This window comes from Schistocerca nitens, chromosome 1, assembly GCF_023898315.1.
Source record: "Schistocerca nitens isolate TAMUIC-IGC-003100 chromosome 1, iqSchNite1.1, whole genome shotgun sequence".
NCBI classification, from domain to species: Eukaryota; Metazoa; Arthropoda; class Insecta; order Orthoptera; family Acrididae; genus Schistocerca; species Schistocerca nitens.
Window position 1 is genome coordinate 750,655,154 of NC_064614.1, and position 14,574 is coordinate 750,669,727.

General features: G+C 43.5%; 1 protein-coding gene across 2 annotated transcripts in view; it reads right to left on the bottom strand.

Moving 5' to 3' along the window:
- Positions 1 to 14,574, bottom strand: part of LOC126260661 (cGMP-dependent protein kinase, isozyme 1) — a 606,719-nt gene that overhangs the window by 154,665 nt on the left and 437,480 nt on the right. The gene's annotated exons all lie outside the window — the stretch shown is intronic.

Sequence of the window (14,574 nt, forward strand, 5' to 3'; positions counted from 1 at the left end):
ATTTTTCAGTACAGGTATTTCGTTCATTCCATACAAGTGTCGATTCGTGACGTCATCGTCTAGACACGAGTTGACTGTAATCTGAATTCATTTCAGCAAACTAATAGTTTTCCTCAGGCTATAAATTTTATTGATTATGAAATACAAGTTCTTGAAGTTTATTCAGAATCAGAAATGTTTAATTAGTAATTGTAAGCCATAATTTATGTTTAATATAAAGGTGTTTTGATTTTTGTACACATTAAAAAAAGTGTGAATTTATGTGCGGCTTTTACTCTGAGACGAGTTATCACTTAGAGTGAAAAAGTGCGCGTGTACAGTTCGTTGACCTGTGCGGTGAATTTTATTTTTTATGATTTTGACTCGGATGGACACAAATCCAGTGCTAGTTAGACTTTACGTGAGATCACGTTACTACAAAAGAGTCGTTTAGCCCATTAGGGAAAACAGAAACTTGCGCGTTCGATTTAAAATACGTTACACGTCATTGCATAATAGAGCTGTCCTGTAAATCGCATACAATATTTGCCAATGCGCTTGGACTTAATGCACTAAGTTGGAAGTTAATTTCGAGACGAGTACTGATTTTGACAAAAATGATTCAGTTCCAATTGAGACACGTAACACCGTGTTGATTACGTTGACTTGCAACACTAATGCAGATTAAGTAATTTATCAGAATGATTTGCGACGCACTAAGTCCCCTTACACACACAAAAGTTACACGAAAGTTGTTGACTGCATGAGAGTATGAGTGTTTTTCTTTCCATAAATGCCAATAAATCGGAAGTTTCAAAAGTTAAATCACTGACTGTTGCGTAACTTCATTGTATCACTACGGAGCTTATTATATCGTGTCTCTTCTTCAAGAGATCTCAAAAAGCCGGGACAAACAAGAACAAACAAGAAGATAACTAAAAGAAGAGGCATGAGTATACTACCTTCTGTAGGCCAGATACGTGCGGAAACTACAGGATAATCAGCTTAACGGTGCATGCTCCGAAGTTAACGACAAAATCAATATCCAGATGGCTTGAAAAGGAAATCTAGGGTAAGATAAGTAATAAGGTGGTCCTCCGCAGAACTGTCGAGGAGAGGAACAGGCGACAATATTGACAAGAATACGTGATAGGATCATAGGGCAGGTATTCAGACATCAGGAAATAATTTCCATGTTACTTGAGGGAGCCGCAGAGGGTAAAAACTGTAGGGAAAGTCAGAGTTTGGAATATATCCTACAAATAATCGACGGTATTGGGTGCAAATACTACTCTGAGATGAATTGGTTGACACAGGAGAGGAATTTCTGGATTGCCGCTTTAAACCAGCCATATCAGCGATGGAGAAACAGCCATCTTCAGTTTCATCTGTATAAATCTTGCACTAAACGCTTGGGACACGCTGCGGATGTAAAGTACGGCGTAGATAGAGCATGCAAGGCCCAGAATCCATTCTCGTGTTACCACAAAATTACCGCCCCGATAATGCTGATAAGCTCCCCTATAATCTTATCGTAGCCTCTTGGAGGTATTATGACACGCGTGCAGACATCGATCGAATTGGGGAACAACAGGATCTAATCACTGAACGACAAAACTTTCACACGCCACAGCAATCCGCACGACAATCCAGAAGCAAGGGGTCATCTACATCTACATCAACATTTACATGACTACACTGCAAATCACACTTCAGGGTGACAATTTTTTGAATGATTTCTTGAAGCCTTTAGCTGCCATTTTCTTTATTTCCTGTACGATTGTACAATTTCTGCCTTAGGCCATTTTCAAGTATTTTATTGATGATTTTTTGGTAACAGGTTATGTCATATACGTCGTTGCTCCTATGACATCATGTTGTGCTCATAAATTAGTTATAATCATGTTCTGCTCATAAATTAGTTATAATTTATGAGCATAACATGACATCATAGGAGCAATGACGTATATGACATAACCTGTTACCAAAAAATCATCAATAAAATACTTGAAAATGGCCTAAGGCAGAAATGGTACAATCGTACAGGAAATAAAGAAAGTGGTAGCTAAAGGTTTCAATAAATCGTTCAAAAAATTCATCGCTGCTGCGGACCCTATCGCATTGGAAATTATAGGGTGACAATTATTGAACTACATGAAAAAAAAAGTAAATTATTTATAAACTACGTCTTGCACACGCCTTATTCAACATATAAATGTCACTACAGTTAATCGGATTCGGGTTATGACATGTTCGATATGCCTTCCATCATTGCTGATAATGTGGCGCAGACGAATAGCGAAATTCTGCATGAAGTGTCGGACCAATGATGCTGTCGATGAAATCCTGAATGGCTGTTTTCAGCTCAGCAATAGTGTTCCGTTTATTACTGTACACCTTGTCTTTAATTTAGCCCCGCAAAAAGGTGTCGCATGTGTTCAGATCCGGAGAATATGGCTGCCAATCGAGGCCCATGCCAGTGGCCTTTGGGTGCCCTAGAGCCAGAATGCGGGTTCTCAGTCCCCTTAACGCGACAATTTTGCTTATTGACGAACCCATGCAAATGAAAGTGGGCTTCACCGCTAAATCAAACCGTACTAATTCCGATCGTGCCCCGTGGCCAAGCGTGCTGATTGAACGTTGTAACGCAAACCCTTTGGGAGTTATGACGATTTTATTTCATACAGTTCAATAACTGTTACCCTGTAAGTGCCTGGCACTTTCACTATTATTCGACTCTCGAAAAACGCACGGAAAAAGGAACAACTGTATCTTTCCATGCGAGCTCTGATTTCCCTTATTTTATTATGATGTTCGTTTCTCGCTATGCAGGTCGGCATCAGCACAATATTTTCACATTTGGAGGAAAAATTAGGTGATTAAAATTTCTTGAGAAGAACCTGCCGCAACGTAAAACGCCTGAACTCCTACATAACGTTCATGATACACTCTCCCCTATTTCTCGATATTACAAAACATGCTGCCTTTCTTTGATATTTCTCAGTATACTCCATCAATCTTATCTGGTAAGGATCCTACATCCCGCAGCAGTACTCCAAAAGAGGACGGACAACCGTAGTGGGAGCAGTCATTTTAGTAGATCTGTTGCATCTTCTAAGTATTCTGCCAATGAAACGCAGTCTTTGGTTCGTCTTCCCCACAACATTTTTCTGTGTTTTTCAAATGTTTTTCCCATTTAAATTGTTCGTAATTGTAATTCTCAAGTATTTAGTTGAATATACGGCCTTTAGATTGACCGATTTATCCTGTAACCGAAGTTTAACGGATTTCTTTTAGCACTCATGTAGATGACGTCACATGTTTCATTATTTAGGGGCAGTTGCCATTTTTGGCACCATACAGATATCTTATCTAAATCGTCTTGCGATTGGTTTTGACTTCTAATTTTACTAGACGCATAACGACAACATCATTTGCAAAAAAGCTAAGACGGCTGCTCAGATTGTCTCCTAAATTGTTCATAAAAATAAGGAACAGCGGAGGCCATGTAACACTTCACTGGGGAATGCCAGATTTCACTTCTAATTTTACTCAACGACTTTCCGTTAATTGCTATGAACTGTGACTTCTCTGACAGGAAATCAGGAGTCAAATCACATAAGTGAGGCGGGTCCATTGGTGGGTCGAGCGCTGATGTTACCAAATCGCGGTGTGTTCATTATACAATGCGACCACACGTGCCCCTCCATCCACTGCTGTGCTTTCTAAATACGCCAACGATGTAACTAATAGCGTAAGTAGACCTCCTTCAGTACTATTACAGCGATTTATCTTTAATGAAGGCTTGCCACTACCATCTGATATAAATGAGCCCGCAATTTGTTTTCGTACATCCTCATGCGTGGTGAACAGTGATTGAAAGGTTTTTAGGTGAAGTGATCAGGCAATTAGCCATTCTAATTTAAATCAAGGCTATTGGATGGGCTCAGATTGAAGCCTACAGTAGGGTGGCTCCGAAAATTTCACAGATTTTCCTCGAGCCACCATGCACAGGACCTTGTTTCACAGAACGCAAGATTTTTTGTCATTAGGCTTTCAACTGGTGTAATGATGTCTTCCCTCTTCATGTACTTTGAGCTAAAATCTTTATATATACGTAACTGTTACAACCAAATAGCCTCTGTAACATGGTTTTCACATACTACGAGCGGTAGTCAAAGTTTTAATTATCACCTCGAAGAACAGAACTGATGTAATAAAATTTTTGTTTGCTCACAGATACACTTTGTCAATTTTGGCACGCACTGAAATCTTCACGCCACAGTAGCGCCTGTCGTAGCACGCCATTAGAGCAGACAAGGCAAATGACACAGCCCATTGTCGTAGTGGACAAGTGGTAATGAGAACTTCGTGACTACCCCTCGTCCGAGTATATATCTAGACAGGTTGGACTAGATGTCATGTGAAGAAATGAACAACTAAGCTCGAGCTGAACACCCATGGACTTCAGTTCATTCACAACATGGTCTTTGTCTGCCTCTATTATCCGCCCCCCCCCCCCACTACGTCCCCACACCTTACCCCCCCCCCCCCCCCACTATTAACTCTTGTTCCACCGGCGAGTTAATTAGCAAGTCAGTTATTCCTAGATGTCGTAGCTGATGTCGCGCTAGTCTGCCCCTTCCTCCATAGATGCTTTTAACAACTTGTCCTTTTTAATAACTTTTCTCTATGTACACTGGTGACCAGAAAACCTTGCGACCACAGCCCATGGCGAGATTGAATGCCGTCTGATAACGTTGCGGGCACTTGACGTGGTAAAGAATACACGAGGTCTACTCGAAAAATAAGGCACGATAGGTCGAGAAATGGAAACCACAGAGAAAATCAAATCGGTTTTATTTGTAACAGTTCGCTACACCTTCCGGCTACTTCCTTACTTTGACATTTGTTATATCTTTGTACCAGCTTTCCGATACCCCTAAAGAAGGCAGCCGCCTGTGCTTTCCACCACTTTTCTACGCTGGTCTGCAGTTCGTTGTCTGCGCAAAAATGTCGTCTTCGTTGCCAGCGGTTCACGTGAGCAGAGATGAACATCACAGGGAGCCGTGTCTGGGCTGTATGACGCGTGATGGAAACACTACCTATCGCAAACGCTGCAGGGGCGTCCTCATTGCTGATGCAGTCTGCGACCGGGAATTGAGAAGCCCGTTTCCAAAAGGAACCAATTGCGAAAAATGAGATAACTGGTTGCGGCGCTACTTAGAACCATTACCTCAATAAGAACTGTTTTGTATGCCAAAACGTACCACATCCTTCTATATTTCCCCTTAACATTTGCAGTTTATGGCGAAGAAGTCTTATTTCGTTTTGAAGGAGAACCAAATCGCAGGAGCCAATCGTTACTCTTGTCGATAATGACGTCACACATAACATGGTCGACATTTTTTTACATTTCATGTGCGTTTTAAGGATGTGTCTAAGTTTTTTTTAAGTCCACTGTGAGTTTTTAATTAAATTATGGAGTCTGTCATATCAGATGAACACTGTGAATCACTAACAGGAACTCCAGAATAACAGCAACTAAATTATTAGAATTTGCTGCCAAAATGTACCAAATTCATTTCATTTACGCAGTAACAATAAAAAAAAATTTCAGAGAGGTAATTGGCGTAAAGTGTCTCAACATCTGCCTGAATATAATAACTAAGCAACAGAACATATTCTGATTCTACTGTAGTTGTAAAACGTTTTTTGTCTCTGCTGTTATAATAGATTTTACGGATACGGTACCTTTTGGAAATGAGCATCTCAGTTGTTATGGAGAAGGAAATACATGACAGTGCGTTATCTGACGTTGCATCAAATCAGGCGAAACCTCGAAGGGGGCACGCATAGTTGGCGGAAGACGCTATTTATCTACGTATCTTGCCGTTCTCACTGTGCGCTCAGGACTGAAAAGAGCGACATGACGCGATCGACAGCCACACTAGAGACGCTGCCCAACACGACTGTGCAAAGCCTCATGGTATAATTACTGTCGTTTCCATTTCGCATCCCTTTCGGTCAATACTTTCCGAATAGCCTACATATATATGCGTAGCAGACACGGCAGTAGGGGTGCAAATGCGGAAATTCTCTGACATAAGCGGCTTAGACACAGGGCAGCTTGTTATAGCCCGGCACCTGGTAACGAACGCGTCGGAGAGGAGAAGCTGATTGGCTACCACCTGCTGCTGTCGTGAGCATCTACGGAAAATGGCCGAAGTACGGTGAAGCCGCGAATAGACGCTAAACTGCTGGGCGCATCACAGAACCGAGGACGGAGGCCTGTAAACACAACAGGTGGCGATCCGTGGCAGATGTGGCGACAGAGTGCGGTTTCGCATGTGGACCCAATGATATGGCGAACGCGAGATAATTGAGACTGCACCGTGGATCAGTGGGACGTTTCGCCCGATCGGATGGCTCACGTTTCTTACTGCAAAAGGTCGATTGTGGTGTCCGGATACCGCCATCGCACGGGCGAACGGCTATTCGAAACAAGCGCCGCACCACGGACGCAGATCGGTGGAGGCACTGTTATAATACGAGGGTTGGAGCTATAATAGTGGCAACTACAGGGTGTTTCAAAAATGACCGGTATATTTGAAACGGCAATAAAAACTAAACGAGCAGCGATAGAAATACACCGTTTGTTGCAATATGCTTGGGACAACAGTACATTTTCAGGCGGACAAACTTTCGAAATTACAGTAGTTACAATTTTCAACAACAGATGGCGCTGCAAGTGATGTGAAAGATATAGAAGACAACGCAGTCTGTGGGTGCGCCATTCTGTACGTCGTCTTTCTGCTGTAAGCGTGTGCTGTTCACAACGTGCAAGTGTGCTGTGGACAACGTGGTTTATTCCTTAGAACAGAGGATTTTTCTGGTGTTGGAATTCCACCGCCTAGAACACAGTGTTGTTGCAACAAGACGAAGTTTTCAACGGAGGTTTAATGTAACCAAAGGACCGAAAAGCGATACAATAAAGGATCTGTTTGAAAAATTTCAACGGACTGGGAACGTGACGGATGAACGTGCTGGAAAGGTAGGGCGACTGCGTACGGCAACCACAGAGGGCAACGCGCAGCTAGTGCAGCAGGTGATCCAACAGCGGCCTCGGGTTTCCGTTCGCCGTGTTGCAGCTGCGGTCCAAATGACGCCAACGCCCACGTATCGTCTCATGCGCCAGAGTTTACTCCTCTATCCATACAAAATTCAAACGCGGCAACCCCTCAGCGCCGCTACCATTGCTGCACGAGAGACATTCGCTAACGATATAGTGCACAGGATTGATGACGGCGATATGCATGTGGGCAGCATTTGGTTTACTGACGAAGCTTATTTTTACCTGGACGGCTTCGTCAATAAACAGAACTGGCGCATATGGGGAACCGAAAAGCCCCATGTTGCAGTCCCATCGTCCCTGCATCCTCAAAAAGTACTGGTCTGGGCCGCCATTTCTTCCAAAGGAATCATTGGCCCATTTTTAAGATCCGAAACGATTACTGCATCACGCTATCTGGACATTCTTCGTGAATTTGTGGCGGTACAAACTGCCTTAGACGACACTGCGAACACCTCGTGGTTTATGCAAGATGGTGCCCGGCCACATCGCACGGCCGACGTCTTTAATTTCCTGAATGAATATTTCGATGATCGTGTGATTGCTTTGGGCTATCTGAAACATACAGGAGGCGGCGTGGATTGGCCTCCCTATTCGCCAGACATGAACCCCTGTGACTTCTTTCTGTGGGGACACTTGAAAGACCAGGTGTACCGCCAGAATCCAGAAACAATTGAACAGCTGAAGCAGTACATCTCATCTGCATGTGAAGCCATTCCGCCACACACGTTGTCAAAGGTTTCGGGTAATTTCATTCAGAGACTACGCCATATTATTGCTACGCATGGTGGATATGTGGAAAATATCGTACTATAGAGTTTCCCAGACCGCAGCGCCATCTGTTGTTGACAATTGTAACTACTGTAATTTCGAAAGTTTGTCTGCCTGAAAATGTACTGTTGTCCCAAGCATATTGCAACAAACAGTGTATTTCTATCGCTGCTCGTTTAGTTTTTATTGCCGTTTCAAATATACCGGTCATTTTTGAAACACCCTGTATATGCGTAGCAGACACGGCAGTAGGGGTGCAAATGCGGAAATTCTCTGACATAAGCGGCTTAGACACAGGGCAGCTTGTTATAGCCCGGCACCTGGTAACGAACGCGTCGGAGAGGAGAAGCTGATTGGCTACCACCTGCTGCTGTCGTGAGCATCTACGGAAAATGGCCGAAGTACGGTGAAGCCACGAATAGACGCTAAACTGCTGGGCGCATCACAGAACCGAGGACGGAGGCCTGTAAACACAACAGGTGGCGATCCGTGGCAGATGTGGCGACAGAGTGCGGTTTCGCATGTGGATCCAATGATATGGCGAACGCGAGATAATTGAGACTGCACCGTGGATCAGTGGGACGTTTCGCCCGGTCGGATGGCTCACGTTTCTTACTGCACCAGGTGATTGTGGTGTCCGGATACCGCCATCGCACGGGCGAACGGCTATTCGAAACAAGCGCCGCACCACGGACGCAGATCGGTGGAGGCACTGTTATAATACGAGGGTTGGAACTATAATAGTGGCAACTATTTATTTACAGCTCGTACAAAATAGATATGCGTTTCAAAGTTTTACTGAGCTTCAAAGTAGTCACCAGAATCGTGTATAACCCGTTGGCAGCGATGTGGAAGTCGTAGGGTACTGTTAGCAGTGCCAGTTGTGTTGACAGTTCGAGCGGCGCGGTCTATTGCCCGACGAATTTCTAGCAGTTCTGAAGCGAATGCAGTGAAGTGTTTCCTGCAGTTTAGAAATCGAGTTGAGCTTACGGAGGCTTAAGTCAGGGGAGTGCAGTAGGTGCTATAGCACTTAGCAGCCCCATCAGTCAAACAAATCAGTAACAGCTTGCACTGCACTTGCTTGAGCATTGTCCTGCAAAATAATGTTCAGGTCCTGCAGAAAGTGTCATCACTTCTGTCTCTATGCTGTTCATTTTTGGAACACAACCAACGAATAACTTAGAGACAGAAGTGATGACACTTTCTAAAGGACCTGACCATAATATTGCAGGACAATGCTCAAGCACATAGACTGCAAGCTGTTAGTGGTTTGTTTGACTGATGGGGATGCTAACTGCTATACCACGTACTGCACCCCCCTGACTTAAGCCCTCGTAAGTTCAACTCGATTTCTAAACTGAAGGAAACACTTCACTGCATTCGCTTCAGAATTGCTAGAAATTCGTCGCGGAATAGTCCGCGGCGCTCAAACTGTCAACACAACTGGCACTGCTAACAGTATCCTACGACTTCCGCATCGCTGGCAACGGGTTATACACACTGCTGGTGACTACTTTGAAGGTCAGTAAAACTTTGAAACGCATATCTATTTTGTACGAGATGTAAATAAATAGTTGCCATTATTAAAGTTCCAACCCTCGTATGAGGACTATCACCTGCGCTTCCAATGGACTTCTTGTAATATTCGGATGCACCATGACAGTTGTGAACTAAGTGAAAGTTGACGAAATGTATTCGCAAACTGCGAATACGATTAGACACCAGCCGTCCACTTTGTTAGTGACATGAAAATTTGTGCCGGGCCGAGACCCGAACCCGGATTTCCCACTTAACGCGTCGGTCACCCTAACCACTTCGGCTACCCAAGCACGTCTCCAGGACTGATCCAAACCTCCATAAGTCACAGTATGTTTACGTACGTTAGTACTTGCACACCATGAGTGATTCCTGCACAGGGACAGACAACGTTATTATAATCGGTTTGGCTTCCCTTTGCATGGGGATTAGCCGAGCGGTCTGAGGCGCTACAGTCATGGACTGTGCGGCTGGACCCGGCGGAGGTTCGAGTCCTCCCTCGGGCATGGCTGTGTGTGTTTGTCCTTAGGATAATTTAGGTTAAGTAGTGTGTTAGCTTAGGGACTGATGACGTTAGCAGTTAAGCCCCATAAGATTTCACACACGTTTGAACATTTTTCTCTTGGCATGTAATACACAAGTATGCGATGTCTGTTTTTTACACTGTCTATACAGCACTGTGCAGTGTCATTCAGACATGCTGCACTGTCCTTCAGACAAAAACGCGTGTCTGAAAGTCATTGAATAGTACTACGCGGACACTGTAAAAGAAAGAAATTGCAAATTAGAATGTGAAAATTATTGTGGACCACCTCTGCTCTTTCATGCAGGATGGTTTCCCCGACGGCGATGGTATGTTCCAGCAGGACAACTGTTCGTGTTACGGGGTCATAATTGTGCAACAGTCAAGTGTGTAATAGTGGCTCAGTGCCGGCCGTTGTGGCCGAGCGGTTCTAGGCACTTCAGTCTGGAACCGCGCTGCTGCTACGGTCGCAGGTTGGAATCCTGCCTCGGGCATAGATGTGTGTGATGTCCTTAGGCTAGTTAGGTTTAAGTAGTTCAAAGTCTAGGGGACTGAAGACATCAGACGTTAAGTCCCATAGTGCTCAGAGCCATTTGAACCATTTGAATAGTAGCCCAGCGTTGACGTCTGGTCCACTAAATTCGCCTGATCTGAACCCGATGGAACACATCTGGGACGCTACTGGGCGCCACAACCGTGCCCACAAGCTACCAACTTTTAATTTGTGGGACTTGGATGACCTGTGCGTAGACATCTGGTGCCACTAAGGTCTTGTCGAGTGGAATCGCCTCTGAATTGCATTCCAGAGGTGGAACAATACGCTATTAGGCAGGTGGTCGCAATGTTTTGCCGTATTAATGTATGTTCACCAAGTTTTAGCTTTTTCTGATACCACTCCATAACAAATGATTGTAGTTTCTTCTATGGATTTCCAATTGTACAAGTTTAACATCAGTACAATGCTGTGCTTCAAACATACATATTAAGGATAATGTGAGCGACACTACAAACAGCATAGTGAACGCATTATTGTGGCCAAGATAGACACAAAGCCCATGCCTACTACAGTAGTACAAGTTTATATGCCAACTAGCTCTGCAGATGCTGAAGAAATTGATGAAGTGTATGACGAGATAAAAGAAATTATTCAGGTAGTGAAGGGAGACGAAAATTTAATAGTCATGGGTGACTGGAATTCGTCAGTAGGAAAAGGGAGAGAAGGAAACATAGTAGGTGAATATGGATTGGGGGGAAGAAATGAAAGAGGAAGCCGCCTTGTAGAATTTTGCACAGAGCATAACTTAATCATAGCTAACACTTGGTTCAAGAATCATAAAAGAAGGTTGTATACCTGGAAGAATCCTGGAGATACTAATAGGTATCAGATAGATTATATAATGGTAAGACAGAGATTTAGAAACCAGGTTTTAAATTGTAAGACATTTCCAGGGGCAGATGTGGATTCTGACGACAATCTATTGGTTATGAACTGCAGATTGAAACTGAAGAAACTGCAAAAAGGTGGGAATTTAAGGAGATGGGACCTGGATAAACTGAAAGAACCAGAGGTTGTAGAGAGTTTCAGGGAGAGCATAAGGGAACAATTGACAGGAATGGGGGAAAGAAATACAGTAGAAGAAGAATGGGTAGCTCTGAGGGATGAAGTAGTGAAGGCAGCAGAGGATCAAGTAGGTAAAAAGACGAGGGCTAATAGAAATCCTTGGGTAACAGAAGAAATATTGAATTTAATTGATGAAAGGAGAAAATATAAAAATGCAGTAAATGAAGCAGGCCAAAGGGAATACAAACGTCTCAAAAATGAGATCGACAGAAAGTGCAAAATGGCTAAGCAGGGATGGCTAGAGGACAAATGTAAGGATGTAGAGGCTTGTCTCACTAGGGGTAAGATAGATAATGCCTACAGGAAAATTAAAGAGACCTTTGGAGAGAAGAGAACCACTTGTATGAATATCAAGAGCTCAGATGGCAACCCAGTTCTAAGCAAAGAAGGGAAGGCAGAAAGGTGGAAGGATTATATAGAGGGTTTATACAAGGGCGATGTACTTGAGGACAATATTATGGAAATGGAAGAGGATGTAGATGAAGATGAAATGGGAGATAAGATACTGCGTGAAGAGTTTGACAGAGCACTGAAAGACCTGAGTCGAAACAAGGCCCCGGGAGTAGACAACATTCCATTAGAACTACTGATGGCCTTGGGAGAGCCAGTCATGACAAAACTCTACCATCTGGTGAGCAAGATGTATGAGACAGGCGAAATACCCTCAGACTTCAAGAAGAATATAATAATTCCAATCCCAAAGAAAGCAGGTGTTGACAGATGTGAAAATTACCGAACTATCAGTTTAATAAGTCACAGCTGCAAAATACAAACGCGAATTCTTTACAGACGAATGGAAAAACTGGTAGAAGCGGACCTCGGGGAAGATCAGTTTGGATTCCGTAGAAATGTTGGAACACGTGAGGCAATACTAACCTTACGACTTATCTTAGAAGAAATATTAAGAAAAGGCAAACCTACGTTTCTAGCATTTGTAGACTTAGAGAAAGCTTTTGACAACGTTAACTGGAATACTCTCTTTCAAATTCTGAAGGTGGCAGGGGTAAAATACAAGGAGCGAAAGGCTATTTACAATTGGTACAGAAACCAGATGGCAGTTATAAGAGTCGAGGGGCATGAAAGTGAAGCAGTGGTTGGGAAAGGAGTGAGACAGGGTTGTAGCCTCTCCCCGATGTTATTCAATCTGTATATTGAGCAAGCAGTAAAGGAAACAAAAGAAAAATTCGGAGTAGGTATTAAAATTCATGGAGAAGAAGTAAAAACTTTGAGGTTCGCCGATGACATTGTAATTCTGTCAGAGACAGCAAAGGACTTGGAAGAGCAGTTGAACGGAATGGACAGTGTCTTGAAAGGAGGATATAAGATGAACATCAACAAAAGCAAAACGAGGATAATGGAATGTAGTCAAATTAAATCGGGTGATGCTGAGGGGATTAGATTAGGAAATGAGACACTTAAAGTAGTAAAGGAGTTTTGCTATTTAGGGAGTAAAATAACTGATGATGGTCGAAGTAGAGAGGATATAAAATGTAGACTGGCAATGGCAAGGAAATCGTTTCTGAAGAAGAGAAATTTGTTAACATCTAGTATAGATTTAAGTGTCAGGAAGTCGTTTCTGAAAGTATTTGTATGGAGTGTAGCCATGTATGGAAGTGAAACATGGACGATAACCAGTTTGGACAAGAAGAGAATAGAAGCTTTCGAAATGTGGTGCTACAGAAGAATACTGAAGATAAGGTGGGTAGATCACATAACTAATGAGGAGGTATTGAATAGGATTGGGGAGAAGAGAAGTTTGTGGCACAACTTGACTAGAAGAAGGTATCGGTTGGTAGGACATGTTTTGAGGCATCAAGGGATCACAAATTTAGCACTGGAGGGCAGCGTGGAGGTTAAAAATCGTAGAGGGAGACCAAGAGATGAATACACTAAGCAGATTCAGAAGGATGTAGGTTGCAGTAGGTACTGGGAGATGAAGAAGCTTGCACAGGATAGAGTAGCATGGAGAGCTGCATCAAACCAGTCTCAGGACTGAAGACCACAACAACAACAACGAGCGACACGGTCGAGTGAAACATCGAGTCCGACGTGAATTCCCTCTTCATAGGGACACACGACGAATAATACGCAAAGAGGACGAGGGTTGATAAGTTATGCCACCGTGTGCTGTGCTTCTCAAGACATCCAGCACTGGATCCTAACTCGCTTCAAAATTTCCTTGTCCTCTTTGGTACAACTTCAACCTCAGGTAGCTGCAGACTGTTACAGTGACTGGATGCGCAGTTATTCTGGTCAAAATAGAACTGTGTGAGGGGTAGCTCGTCACTGCGCCTGGAGAAACGTTCTTTATTGGTGCTTCTAATCGCAGGAGAAATTTCTCCAGACGAAATTTACCGAATAATGGTAGCAGTTTACTGTAGTGGGTGAGCTAAGGTTAGCACTGGGCAACGCTAGATTAACGTATATAAAACTGGCAGACCTGGAAATATGGAGGCCGGCCGTGGTGGCCGAGCGGTTCTAGGTGATAGAGTCTGGAACGCGAGTCCGCTACGGTCGCATGTTCGAATCCTGCCTCAGGCATGGATGTGTGTGATGTCCTTAGGTTAGTTAGGTTTAAGTCGTTCTAAGTTCTCGGGGACTGATGACCTCAGAAGTTAAGTCCCATGGTGCTCAGAGCCATTTGAACCATTTGACTATGGAGTTGTGTGATGAACGAAGAGTTGAAAGACCTCTGTCAGCAGCTGACGTGCTTCTCAAGGAAAAGAGTCGACGAACTGATTCAGGAGACTCACTCAGTGGAAAATCTCAGACAGAATTTCGCGAGAGCGTGTGATTCACATTATGGCACTGCTGCACTACAGGAAAACCTCCGCTTGGTGGATTGCAATGATGATCACATAGGACATAAAAGCCCGCAGACTTAGGAGACTATAGGTGAAGATTTTCTCTACAATATAGTAACTTCATATTAAACGTGGGTGCATTATAATGAACCGTAAACTCTTATTTAAATTTGTCGATGTTGTATGGAATTGGTTGAGGCAGCGACTG